This window comes from Pinus tabuliformis, chromosome 9 (assembly GCF_031772625.1).
Source record: "Pinus tabuliformis cultivar Carrire ecotype Pingquan chromosome 9, CPIR1, whole genome shotgun sequence".
Classification (NCBI taxonomy): domain Eukaryota; kingdom Viridiplantae; phylum Streptophyta; class Pinopsida; order Pinales; family Pinaceae; genus Pinus; species Pinus tabuliformis.
The window spans coordinates 396,804,436-396,817,035 of NC_142307.1; positions in this window are offsets into that span (position 1 = coordinate 396,804,436).

Here is a 12,600-nt window from a genome sequence, read left to right on the forward strand (position 1 = left end):
TATACATGCCTTCAAAATTCCCTTTCTTTGTTCTGAGAGTTCTTTCTTTGTTCTCAGAGTTCTAGCCACCATTCTCATTTGCTGGCATTTGATATACAGGCATTCAAAAATCCCTTTCGTTGTTCTCAGGGTTCCATCTCAGCAGCGACAACATCACTGCTGGCCAGTGTAATTGCCAGGTAGTTTCCACTGAAAACCAGATACAAAAAAGTTATTTAAGTATAATGCAATGATATAAAACTCAAAATCCTTCAATTTTGCTGTATTTTGGAAGAAAAAAAACTTCAAACGCCTGTAAGATATTTTAAAACGTCAAGTTAATAAATTAGCATATTCGCCGGTGGTTTCACACTTCAAACCAGATACATATTAAAATTACTTAAAAAAGGGAAAGAAATCATACAAAACTCAAAACCTTGGAATTTAGTTGTTTGTAGCAATAAAAGAGGAGGCCACTGGTTTACAGTCTAGTCCATTAAACCCATGGCTATAGCATTGAATCAAAGCTGTATGCTGTAGTAAAATCCTCTGCCTCAATTAAAGATTCGAGGTCTGTCGTAGTGTAGAGAAATCCACGAAAACGTGTGAGAAAGCCTGCAAATGGCCGTGAAGAGCGTCTGAATCATGTTGTCTGTGAAGAGCGTCTGAATCAAAGTTGTATGCTGTAGTAAAATCCTTTGCCTCAATTAAAGATTCGAGGTCTGTTGTAGTCAAGAGAAAGCCACATAAACGTGTGAGAAAACCTGCAAATGGCCGTGAAAGAGCGTCTGAATCATGTTGAGGCTGAGTGGCAAAGACGTGAGAAATTGAACCAGTCGAAAATGGACAAAGCTTCTCTGCTCGGTGATGTCTATCAAAGATCTTTGTTCTAGGATTGGGGTCTGAGCCGGTTGTACAGTTTGGTAACTGACTAATACCTGTCAAAAATCAATCTAAAATTACTAGTCAACAATATTTCATTCTCTAAAAAAACATAAACCAAAATTAATAAGAAATCTTGAATGAGAACAGTATATCACTGTAAAGTAACAAAAATAAACTTTGAAAATTATATCACTATCAAGTAACAAAAATAAACTTTGAAATTTCTATTAAAAACATTTATTTTAAAAAAAAATCATAAAATAAAATTAATAAGAAATCTCGAATGACAGATTTGGTGATAGTACAATGCCATCCTTCTATAGAGATTAATCTTTTTTAGAGAGATATATAGTTATGTTCAATTTTATGTATATGCGATGAAAATATATACTACAATAGCTTGATTTTAGACTTTTGGGTTGATAATAAATCGGAATTAATAACGGGTTTTGCTCCATCTTATAAGATAATATGTCATCAAATTAATAGCAACTTTTGAATCACCCATTATTTATAAATTTGAAATATGATGTTTTTCTAACACTTTTGAAAGGGATTTTTAATCTTATCCAATCAATAAAATTGTTAGAACCTAATGCCAAGCATGCCTTGAGTTTAATTAAATGGGTCTAAAAAAAGATGATATCCCTAACCTCACGTTAAGGAAGAATATTTTGAATTGCTCTACCAAAATAACTTTATACTCTATATTTGTTTATAAGTACTTCTAAAATATCCTTTGGTTTTTTAATTTCAACAACTTTCTTAAGCCATTTAAAATTAGAATGGATTTCAGTAAGATGTTAAAATGTGAGAATATGTTTTTCATTAATTTTTAAAGAGTTAAATTCCCCAGGCAATCACCAATGGCAATTCTTAAGTGTTTTTAACACTTCTTTTAAAACCATTTTTTTAGCAATTTATATATGACCTATAAACCCTCTATTCTATCGAAATATATTTTACATACTAACAACTCACTAACGATTGATGGATAGTCACCTCATCCTACCTGCAAAGTACACATCTCCTTGGACCTTGCCTATTTCTTTTTTTTTAGACATCCCAAGTTGTCACCTTATTCCTTAAAGACATCCAAATGAAAATTTTGGTCTTTATTACAATTATAGTTTTCTGTATTGATTTCCCCAACAACACTGGTCACTTTGAATCTCGTCAACAACATTGTTTTATACTTAATATTAGCAGTATATGTGCCTAGTAAGGATTTTTTCTACCATGTTAGTAAATCTAACTCCTCCTTGATTTGCACATGTCCTCTATTTGAAGCTTCCAATATGGATTCCACTAAGAAACATTGCTTTTTTCTAGATCAACCTGATGAGCTCTCAAACATCCCTAATATCAAATATATATATATGCTCAATGTGAGCCCCTTGAAGCAACTTGTAAATATCTCTATTATGAATAATGTTTAGAATTTCATCTAATAGTATGTTTGAATCTCCACATCACACCCATGAATCAACCCCTAATCTCGCCTAGTTCCCATTCCCAATCATACTTACTAAACAATTTCCTATAAATGGAAAAACATGTACTAGTGAATTCCAAGATATTGAGCCATTATAAAATGTGTTATTACCTTCCTTACCCAATTAATCAGAGAAATATCTCCAATATAATTTTAACAAATGGATTTCATCCATAAATTTTCCTCAAATATTAGCTTCTATACACTTTTTGTACTTAAGCATTTCTCCCAAGTAATGAATATTTCATAATCTTTATCCACCTTCTTCTTTTGGTTTTGATACATTTCTCCATTTAAACATGCTATGTCATCCTTTTCCCTATGTCCAATTCATTAACAATTCAACAAATTCCTCCTAATTTTTTCAAGTACGCTTGCAAGAGTATAAGCTAGAGAATATCAACATACAAGGATTGCTTCAAGTATTTATTTAGCTAGAGTTAGTCTACATCCCAAGCATAACCATCAATCACACTACATACTCACCCTTTTTTCAATTGTGTTGATGAACCAATTCTTATCTTTAATCCCATATGCATTTGGCTTCAATAAAATCCCCAAATGTTATATTCCTTACCTGTAGATCTATTTTTAGAAAGGTAAAAATTGTCAAATCATTATTTTAGATTTTTCCTCTAATTTATTAAAAGAGATTGAATATTTTATAATGTGTTCTCTTCCATTCCCATGGCTGCACAATAAGTGACTAAAATCTCTTTTAGTATGTCTCCAAAAGATTCATAATTATGGTGAACCTACATAAATTGTTGTTCCATCACCCCCATTAGCACAATACTATAGAGATTCAAGAGGTGGAATTACTTATGTACACCCTCCACAATGCAACGTATTGAAGCACACACATATTCTAAAGTTTCACAAATGTAGATTCCAAGAAAGGATTTAAAAAATATATAAACAACTAATCACTTATCCTACAATAAATAAGATTCACAATATCATCATATACAAATTATCTCATGTAATGCACATGAAGCTCCACATGATTCATCTTGATGTGCGCAACAAGATTCTTTGCAACTTGTATCACACTTTGATTGTCATAACATACCATGGTGAATGCTTCAACTAGAAAACCAATTTCACCCATGAGATATCAAATCCATGCCACCTCTATGCCAACACGCACTACACCATGATATGGTTGAAAGAGAGACCACCTCATACTTATAATACCATATTTTGGATCTAGAGCTAGATCCATAATAGAGCTAGATGTAGACCTCCTTTCATCACCATCTCCAACCAAATCCAAATCAATGTAACTAGGTAACTAGTTCACTCTATCATCACAATACTTTATACCAAACTAATACATTCCCTTGATATTTTTTTGTTATCTCTATGGCCTTAATTTGAATTTCCTTTGGCTCTTGCTTAAATCAATAAAATGTTAGAATTCCATGTACCCCAAGTCTAGTCTATGTTTTGGCAGTTTCACACAACATAAAACATAAACACACTAAAAATGCCTAACTTTAAAACTTTTTCATATCAAAACATATCAACAATTAGATCATGAAAATTACAGAATATTTATTGCCCAAAACTTATTTCCTATCAGTCATTCAATAAGAAAAACATAGGGCTCCCCTATCATGGAAATTGGCCCTTTACAATCCTTGTGCCATACCAAAGTATACAAGAAAAAATAAAATATACTTGTACACGTTACCTAGGTGGAGGTTGAGTCCTTTTAGCTCTCATTTCCCCTTAACTAGTGGTTAACATTGGCCATCAAAACCTATAACAATTCTTCACACTTTTAGTTTCTAACTTGGCAAATTTTATAGATGTTTTCCAATTTTTCAACCTTGCTTCCCACCTAGTAGATGTAGCACAATCTCCAACAACACTATGCTTTCCTTGGCCTACTCCTTTAACCCTTGGCCCCCTTTCTGTAGCATTGTTGCTAGCCGTATAGTATGTTATCATCCTTGTGACTAATGCCCTTAATCCTTGTTATAATCCTCAGTTACACCTATAGGCCAATGATCAATCTCCTTTGTTGTGAGTTTCACTAATTCACCTGCATGCAATGTTCTTTAGTTTTTTGTGGCCCTCAACCTACATCTATAGCCTATTGTTTACCTCATTAAGCCTTGTTTAGGCCTATACCCTATTTCTATACCCTTCATATGAAATTAGCCTCATGTTCTGACCCTTACAGACAAATGAATGCCCCTAACATAGGCCTCCGACTAGTCATTAGGGGAATTTTGAGTTCTAAAATGGGTCTCCTAAGAAAAATGTACAACCAAAATAAAATTTATATGAACCAACCGGATTCAAGATGATGATGTCAACCATGGGGGATGATTCACCATTTTTGGAGTAAAAAAAGTAAAAAGACTAAAAAATAATAAAATAATAAAACTACTTTTTCAACTCATATTTTTAACTTATCTCCTTAAGTTTTTACTCAAATTTCGAGTGAGAGTACTTTTTGGATGCAAAATTTAATTCCTTGTCCAAGGAGTACCCATGTTGCATACTTTCAATGGACCCTACTACATGAAAAATGAGAAATACATGGAAAAACATGATTGCAATGACATTTTTCATATAGTAAGGTTCTTAAAAAATATGCGACATGGATACTCCTTGGATGAGGAATAAAATTTTGCATTCAACGAGTGTTTCAACTCTAAATTTGAGTAAACCCATAGGGAGATAAGTTGAAAATACGAGTTGAAAAAATAGTTTTTCTTTTTTCCCTCTAAAATTTGATGATGTAATCTAATCTTATTTTATTATTTCCACTATTATTTTATAATTTCCTTAAGAGGTTCATTTTAGACCTCAAAATTCCCCTAATGCCTTAAGTTATGCGGCCCGTTTTCTAGGTTGTAGCCTCTTGCTCCACCATAGGCCTGTGGCCTTTTCTCTTTTGGCTGTGAACAAATTCCTCGTAGTTGTGGCTTCCTACATCTCTAAATTAACTTCTTTAGCCTCCTTCTAATCACTGGAAACTCAACTTTTCTTCTATAACCTACTCCAAAACATAGTCCAACAAATGTCTCAACAAAACACAGTCTAGCCTTCCTCCAATATTCTTCTTGTGACTCTTTTTTCTCCCTATAATTAGGTCTCTTCTAGTCCTCTTGCTCCTCATAAGAAGAATGATATTTTACCTTATTGATCCTTGTATTTGTACTTTTCCAAGGGGTGTGTCTCTTTTCCTTGTTGGCTAACCTGAGCTGACTTGACACCTTAAGCTAATTTAGATTAAATTTAAAATATGAAATGATTTTCCTTGAGTGAAAAACCCCAACAAACAAATTAGAAATCCTGAAATGATTTTCCAACCATAACTACCTTCCAAACTATCAATATCCAACACTCTCTCTTTTAGTGAGGAAGGTATTTCCACCACCATTTGGAAGAGGTCCTACCTTTGAATCTGATCCACAAGCACATCCTTCTGGAAGACTTGGAACTTCGAATATACAATGCTCCTAGAAGCCTCCCACTTCAAATATCATACATGGCCACCCAAACCATGACTTTCCTTATTCCTAGAAATATCTAGCTCCATGACTTTTCCTTGCATGTGCCATGAAATTCCTTGCACAATCATGACTTTACTTACATAGTCCATGAGTTGTGTGCACCATGAATTCCTTACATGGTCTATGACTTTCCTTGCATGCACCATGGCTCTCCTTGCATGGTTTGTGACTTTCCTTACATGGCTTGGAATACTCCACTTTCTTTCTTGAGCCTAAAGGTTAGACTTCCATTGGGAAGCTGAATTTCCCTCTGAGCTCATAATCTCCCTCTGAATCCCGACTCCCTCTAAACCTACACAACCTTCCCTTGGCTCATGTTACTTTCCCTCTTGGAAAACAACCTCATGAACACCTTATATGCACATGTTGCAATTGAGCTTTTGTCCTTTCAAGGTCAATCATGTGTTGCAATTGAACACTTGGCCTATTCCATTCAAGAACACCGCAACTAAACTCTGCAAGTTTCCTCATCCTCCCGGGTCAAACAACTTATATGCACATGGCTTCACTATTGGATGTGCAACTATGCAACCCAATGAAGATAATATCTCATGAAACTCATTAAACTATAATCCATATGAAGTTACCTTTTCCATTCTAAAGTACTGCATGCCAAGGCACCTGAGCTGTTGTAACTTACTTTGATAAATCAATAGAATTCCATCAATGGTATCAACAACTTGCCACTCAACTTACTTATGTGCACTGAATTCTCCACCAATCCACCAAAACTCCCATCTTTCCACCCAAATCTACAATAATCCACAACACCTTGTCTTGAGCATTTTGCTCCATGTCTCTCAAGGAATACCTAGCCAACTCTCTTAGCAACACTATTTCTTCCTACAACAATCTCACAATTCCCTCTCAGAGCTGCCACCTATGCACAAATGTGAGATCCAACTTCTCTTCAAAGTATCTGTAATACCATGTTAGAATTCCATGTACTCTAGGTCTGCTCCATTTTTTGGTAGTTTCACACAACATAAAACATAAAAACATTGAAAATGCCTAACTTTAAAACTTTTCCACAGTGGAATATACCAAAAATTAGATTAATAATTGTATACAATATTTATTGCCCAAAACATATTTCTTTTTATTCCTTCAATAAGAAAAATGTAGGGATCCCATACCATGGAAAATGGCCCTTTAAAATCCCTATACGATGCCAAATTATACAAGACAACATATAATATAGTTGTGCAAGTTACTTGAGATGAGGCTAAGTCATTTTAGCTCTCATATTCCCATAACCACTGGTTTTCATTTTCCACCAAAACCTACAACTAGTCTTCACAAGTATAGATGCCCATCTGATATCCCTTGTAGATGTTCTCCAACAAATGTCAACCTTGCTTCCCACTTGGTAGACTTAGCACAGTCTGCAACAACACTCTACTTGCCTTGGCCCACTCCTTCATCCCTCACCCCCCTTGCTATAACATTATTTCTAACATTGTAGCCTATTATCAACCATGTGGTCAGCCTCCTTAAGCCTTCCTATAACCCTCAGCTACACCTATAGGCTAGCAACCAGTCTCCTTGTTTGTAGGTTTCCCTAATTCACATATGACCAACCTTCTTTAGTTTTTCTAGGCCCTGGACCTACACCTATAGCTTGTGGTCTACCTCCATAAGCTCTGTTTAGGGCTTGACCCCTTTGTTATAGCCTCGTTAAACCCATGGCCTCTTGTTCCAACCCTAACAAATCAATGTCTTCCCTTAACCTAGGGTTGTATCCAACCTTTAGACTCTTCTCTTCTGGCTGTGGCTAGCTTCCTCCTAGCTACAACTTCCTTTGTCTCCATCCTACAACCCTTAATAGGCCTCCTTTTAACCACAAAATGCTTGGTTGTCCTTCTACACTCTACTCTAGAACATAGTCCAACAAATGCCTCAACAAAACATAGTCTAGCCTTCCTCCAATTTGCTTCCTATAGCTCCTTTTGTTGCCTACAACTAGGTCTCTTCTATCCCTCTTGCTTCTTACAAGAAGAATGTTCCTTTACCTTCTTTCTCCTTGTATTTATACTTTTCCAAGGGGTGTGAAACCCTAAGGGGGTGTGTCTCTTGGCCTTGTTGGGAGACTCGAGTCAATTTTTACACCTTAAGTTGACTTATATTAAATTCAAAATATTAAATACTTTTCTTCGGTGAAAAACCCAAACAAACAAACTAGAAATCCCCAAGGGATTTTCCAACCAGAAATATCTTCCAAAATATCAATATTCAACAAAAACCACACTAACAAAAAAGAAAATATATAGTTTATTGAAGTTGAATAAATAAGGCTACCAATAAGTTGTTGATAGAGTGTAACATCAAATTTTGGAGAATTGCACTCCTTGGTGAGGTTCAATTCCACTTAGTACAATGTGTCACATGGTTTATAGTTTTCCATTTTGAATTTTCCAAAATATTCAACACATATTTGGGTTGAGAAATAAAGATACCATCATCCATTTTTAAGACTTATAATAAATGCAACAAACCAAAGATACTCATCTCAATGTATCTCTTAATTATTTTTTCAAACCCAAAACAGTATTAACATTATTTCTTGTATTGAATTGGTCATCAACATGCAAGGAAACACTTAATGTTTCACCATTCAAATGTAGTACATAGATAGTGTGTTCTGATTCGCCTTGTTTGAAATCATGATCGAGGAAAAGGTGATTAGTTGTCTCATACCATGCCTCGAGGGGTTGTTTCAAACCATTTTAGGATTTCTTTAATGAGTCGCACAAGAATTCTATCCTTCTCAATCTCAGGCAGTTGCACCATATAAACATCTTCAGACAGATCACCATGTAGAAAGGATCCTTTAAAATTTGTATGTTGTACCTCCCATTAATGGTGAGACACAAGTGAAAGAATTAGTCAAACAAAGTTCATATTTGCAATCAAGGAAAAGGTTTCAATGTAGTTGATGCATTCTTTCAAAGAAAATGCCTTTGCTACAAAAACATTATGTCTTTTAAAAGCATTTTTAGATTTGAATTTGGTCTTGCAAACCCATTAAAACTTCACTATAGTCTTTCCTTGTGGTTGAGGAATAAAATCACATGTCTCATTCTTCATCAATGGATGTAATTCATTAGCTATAGAATTCTCCTATTCGTGCTCATCTTGTGTATCTACACATATCTTTGAATTCCATTCCTCTTGTAAATGTTCCATTACCAAAGAACTACCAAAATATTTCTTAATTGTATTTTTTCTTAAGTCATGGATATCTCTTGGATTAGGTTAAGAAGCTTAAATTTTGTTGGTCACAAATTTGTAATACAAACCTCCTTTTTTGAAGTACTTCTTGTACCAACTAGATCACAAATTTTGGATTGAATAGGAATTCCAAATCTAAGAGTCTACTCTAATTTAGAAGTTCTAATGCAAGTAAATTCATGAAAAGAAGTTGATTGACTAGTTTATATTCCTATTGTAGTAAGTCAATCTAGAATTCTCTATAATTTTCAAAGTATCACTTCTCAACAATCCAGGCTAGCAGTTCAATAGATTGATGCATGAGGTATTCTCATGAAAAACAACATATCCTCTACAAATAATCTCTTGTTTGACAGGGTTAAACAATCTGTAGGACTTCAACTATTTTAGGGTGGGCTCCCATAATGATACAAGCATGCCTCTTTACATCTATATTATTTTCTTCAATAATATGAAATGTGATCCCACACTTTGTATCTAAAGGTTCTAAATTTCCAAATAATTGTTTTATTTTGCTCCATTTGTTGAATAGAGTAACATCCTATAAATATTTATTTAGAACAAATTTAAAAATTGTTTGAGTGATAAATAGCTTATGTCTAAAACTTGGTTGAAAAACCATTGGACTAAAAGAAAACAATATGCCATGTCTACGGAAGTCCATGTTTTAATTTTAACAACAATATTGTTCTAGGGTGTGTAAAGTATATAACTCTACCAAGAGATACCATTTTGTTCCAAGTATTTTTCAAGATTATTACTTGAATTATCTCCTCCAAATTTTTTCATCTTAAACATTTCATAGGTTGATTATATTGTTGTTCTACTAATGTCCTAAATTCCATGAGATTTTGAAACATGTGACTCTTATTCTTTAATAAATATATTCAATCATGCTTTGGAAAGTCATCAATGAAGGTCAATATATATTGTACATTGGTCAATGATGGTTTGTTTAGGGAACATAGGTCATTATGGTCAAGATCCAGTTAAGTATTTGATCTCCAATATTTCCCTATTTCAAAAGAAGTATTATGATGCTTTCCAAACTATATCCTTTGCATATTCCATCAAGGGGAACAACTTCAAGTATTTTAGTAATCATGTCATATTTCACCATCAGTTTAAAACTCCCAAAATTCAAATATTTGATATGTTCATGCTTAAGTCTACTCCAGTAATTGATGGGAGCTATGAGTGTAGTTAGTCTTGGATATTTCTTTGGAAGGTTATATAAGTTATATAGTTTTTCCTTATCATCAAGAAAACCTTTAGTAGCAATAAAAAAATTGTTGTCTACATCCTTCAAAATGAATTGATATGTCTAAAACACCATTGTAGTTTCTATTTGAGTTAATTGGGATACATCTAACAAATTGGATTTCAAGCTAGCTACATGATACACATCAATGATATCACCACTCTTAACATTCAAATTTTCCACAACCAACAATATTAAGTGCATAATCATCTACTAATTTTTGTTTTTTTTACACCCTCATTCTATGAAGAAAATGGAGAAGCGTCTTTATCCATATGATGGGTGCAACTAGAGTCCACTATCCATTCACTCTTAGAAGTATGAGCATACAAGGCTTGAGAAGCACTAGCAAAAACAATTATAGTTAACTACCTTATGTTCTCAAGTTTAGTTCAAAAGGTTGATTGATCTCAATTCAACATGTCTGCTTCAATCTTAATCCCATATTCAATTCACAAGTTGAAACCCTCAATCAATCTAGTATATAGATGATTTTTTCAGGAGCACATATAATGAACAAGATCCACAAGACTTGTACACAACATGACAAATCTCAAAAAAGTAGATCTAATATCCTGTTGGAAAATTAATGGATTAATGGATTAAGTAGATCAAAGAGTTCATATTCCAAGAGAGAGTTGGTGTGTAAAGACATTCTTACAACACTTAGCAAAGCTAAGCATAGATAAACTTACATAACAATGTAATAAACCAACATGTTTCCATACACAATACTATCCTACTTTCATTGTTCACTTCTTGGTCAACCCATAAGGAAATCCATTTATAGCACCAAGATGCAACCAACTCCCTTGAACTTCCCATGTTAAAGGATGTGATTGAAGAGGATGGAATGGTCTATAATGTTCACTATGAATTGGGCATTGATAGTAATGTGAATGTTATTGATGATGAGGATTTGTTCATGATTGTTGTGGATTGATTTGATCTCCAAAGGTGTGAATGTTTTTGTAATTTGGTTGTGTTGTTAGTGGTGATTCCTATGCATTGTTGAAAAAGTAAAGGAGGAAACGTGCTTGGATTAGTGAGCACATTGACATGCTCTATTATTGGTGTTGTGTTTGAGAAAGTTGTTTCAAATGACCAAGTCTTGAATTGAGCATAGGTCAGATGGTGAGTGTTAAGTGCGCACTGGAAATGTATTTTTGGATATATTCGATTTGGTTGAATGGTGTGTATCCCATGAAGATAGATCACTCTACTTGTGCATGAACTTGATGATCAAAGGACTGTGAACGGAAGAAGTTAGGATTTCCTACATTGAGAATTGTAATGTTGGTTGATGAGGCAAAGTATTCCTTTACCCAAAGCTATTATGTGTATGGAGTGATGCTGGCTGGAGATAACTATGTGCATGATGTCGAACTGATGTGTAATGGTTGAGATCAATGGTTTAAGAGATATGCAGCAGAGTGCAATTATAAAAGTGAGGAGTGATTTGGAACTTAATGTATTCATCATGTATTGGATTGTGAGAAAAATTGTGCATATGGACACAGTGTTATAAATGAGCATAAGTGCAATGATTAGACCAAAGGTTGTGTGTGTGCTAATGAATTTGTTAGGATGTTCATGGTAGAGTTGAGGAACCGATCAGAATGCTACATAGAATAGAGCCTATGTTGTTATGTATGTTTTCCTTGTACTTTGTGTTGATGCCATGTAATGTGTTGTTTAAGGGTTCACAGAGAGAGAGCGTGTGTTGCTTGTGAGAGTAAATGTATTGCTTCCTATGTTTGATATTCCAAAGATGTATTTGAGATGTTGATGTGTATAAGGTTAGGGGGTTTGTTTGATATATATGCTATTGTCTATAGTATGGTGAGATTATTATTGATATGGTTGAGAAAGTTTGCTATCAGTAGGGTTTGATAAAGATATATGATTGTGTTGGGAAATAGTGTGATTTTTGTATCTTGTGTTATTGAGTAGATTGCATATGGGTCCAATATGAAAATGAATGAAAGGGTGGCCCATAACTATTGAGGAGGTTGGGGCCTCCAACAAGTGGTAGCTTTCCAAGATAAGGAGTTGGGGCTTCCTAGCTCGTAGTGGCCTACAAATTGTTGTAAGGGTGGTGGCTCCTTGTTGGTAGAGGCCAATAGAATGTATATAGAAGATTGGTGGCTCATAGATCATTGGGGTTAGTATTTGAAAGTAAAATAGATTGACTGATAATAAGAGAAGAAAGAAAT